Below are 2571 nucleotides of genomic sequence, written 5' to 3'. Positions count from 1 at the left end.
CACACACACACACACACACACACACACACACATACACACGCACACAAGCACGCACACACGCACACACAGACACTCTTTAGGGTCTTTTCTCTCCTCAAAGAATTTTAAGGTCCCTGCTTTATCTTTGACGTTTCCTTTCTGGGCCCTTTAGCATTTTAAGGAGGGGCACGGGGTTGTTACATATGCTTTCGCTTGCTGGCAAAATCACTGTGAAGAATGCAGCTTTTTTGCCTGATACAGCAGAGGGCGTGTGGTTGAACTAGACACTTCTGACTCTCTCCCGGCTGGACTCTCTCCCAGCTGCAGTGAAGGGAGCCTGCCCTCCAGCTTGCCCCAAGCCTGTCCATGCGACAGAGCCTCAGACCCACTGTGTGACACGTGTGACTCAGGAGGCATGGGAAGTCAATTTAGACCGTATTTCTAGATTTGGGTTTGAAAAAACAAAACAAAACACTTCTCCAATACAATGTTACAGTTACTTCTTTTTCTTTTTATGAATTTTTTTTTTAACCTCATAGTTAGACATTTCCAGAAAACGTCGCTTGAAGAGGAAGTATTGATTTTAATCTGGCATAACACTAGTTACCATTTTAAAATCGGTATTAAGATTTAAACTCTACTTGTAACCAAAAGGTCTATTGTAATGGATTACCTGACATCCTGCCGTGTGTACCTATATCAGTATTGCTGTGTAAAAATTCTGTATCAGAATAATGACAGTATTGTATATCATTTGATTTATTTTAATATTATATCCTTATTTTTGTCACCGTTGTCAGTTTTTATTGCAAGCATATTGCTATTAGCTCACATTCTAAAATGGGGAGAGACCCCAACCTCGGTAAAATAGCAGTAACAGGATTGCGTGTTTGCTTTACGTACCGGAAAGTTCTGTTTGCATGAATTTTAAGGTAGTACAGAAAATAAACAATGTGTAAATCAGTGAGGGTTTTGGAACAAGAAGGAAAACTGTGACATGCAGAGCTGGTTGTAACCAGGACTGAACTCATGGGATGGCACTGTCCTGAGTCAGCATAGAGTGACCCACCGTTTATGAAGAGCTGTCAGGCAGGATGCGAGGCACTAGCCTTAAGGTGGTGCCAGTGTGGCCCAGCCTTGCAAAACCCACCACGTATTGTGAATGGAATCAACGTCGCAAATAAACAACTTATGAAACGTGTTTAACTGAGTAACCTTGACCGTGCCAATCCACTAACCATTGCCCCCCAAAAATAAAGAATAGTGTCCATTTTGTAGTATTCAGCCAGCGCTCATAGTTGCACATTGTGTGTAACTTTACCCTGGGGGCTCATGTGTCCCATAAATAAATGTATGGGATTTTGCTGTACTAATTACCATATTTGGTTCAGCTTAGTTTGCTTTTTAATTTTTGTTTAATGTTTAGTTTTTTGAGAGAGAGAGAGAGAGACAGCGAGCATGAGCAGGGGAGGGCCAGAGTGAGAGGGAGACCCAGAATCTGAAGCAGGCTCCAGGCTCCCGAGTTGTCAGCACAGAGCCTGACATGGGCCTCGAACCTACAGACTGCGAGCTCATGACCTGAGCTGAAGTCGGATGCTTACCCGGCGGAGCCCCCCAGGCGCCCCTGGTTCAGTTTAGTTTGTGTGCAAGAAGCATTCCTCAGGGAGTTTGTTGGAAAAAAACATTGCCTTCAGCAAGTGCAATTATGGGTGAAGAGACAGGAGCTTCAGCCATTTTGCTAAAATGTCGCTTTCTTTTAATGTTTGATAACAACCTTCTTCTCAAGTCCTAAAAACTTGATTGGGTCAACCATCCATTTCACCCAAGTTAAAAAACATATAACAAGCTTTTATAAAATTCTGCTTCTACATATACCAACTCAGTTTTAAAAAAAAATCACTAAAAAGAGATAGGTCGTAGGATAACCAAGAGAAGGAATGTGAGGTTTGTGTAGAAAACTCGGAACTACATCTACAGACTCACTACCATTCAAAGAAAAACAGTAAAAAACATTTGTTACCTCTCCTCTCGATTGTTATTTTTATCAGGGGAATAACTCCTTTCTTTGTAAGGTACAGCTTTATTTGGTTAGTGTTTGTTTTTTTAACTTGTCACCAGCGCTAGCACCTTCCAAATAATTGTTCCAAAAAGACTTGTAATCATGTTCCACGGAGACTCTTGAAAATCGTTGTATGCGAAGTGCACCAACTTCTGCTCTCTGAGGACTGTGCCGCTCTTTCTTCTTTCCCCAGGATGCTCTTCTCCCCATACTTGGGACTTTAGAGGCCAGGATTTCTGCAAGGTACGGCAAACTGAAAATTTACACAAGTTAGAAGTCCGCAGTCTACTTTGATGTCAGTACCGAGTGTGAATTCCATCTATGCTAAGACAGAAATCGATCTTAAGCCAGAGCCTATGAGCCAAAGTCAAGCGGACCTCCCAGATGCCTTTGCAAACACTGACTTAGGTGAAAGCCATCATTGCAGACTTCAGCCTTTTTTGTTTTTGAAGCACCGTCTTTTTCTGACCACGGAAAAGTTTGTGCTAGAACCATTTCCTTACAAACGCTCTCGTCTAACTGAAGGCCTTCTC

The sequence above is a fragment of the Crocuta crocuta genome, unplaced genomic scaffold (genome assembly GCF_008692635.1).
Source record: "Crocuta crocuta isolate KB4526 unplaced genomic scaffold, BGI_CrCroc_1.0 scaffold126, whole genome shotgun sequence".
NCBI classification, from domain to species: Eukaryota; Metazoa; Chordata; class Mammalia; order Carnivora; family Hyaenidae; genus Crocuta; species Crocuta crocuta.
Note: the sequence above shows the minus strand (reverse complement) of the source record.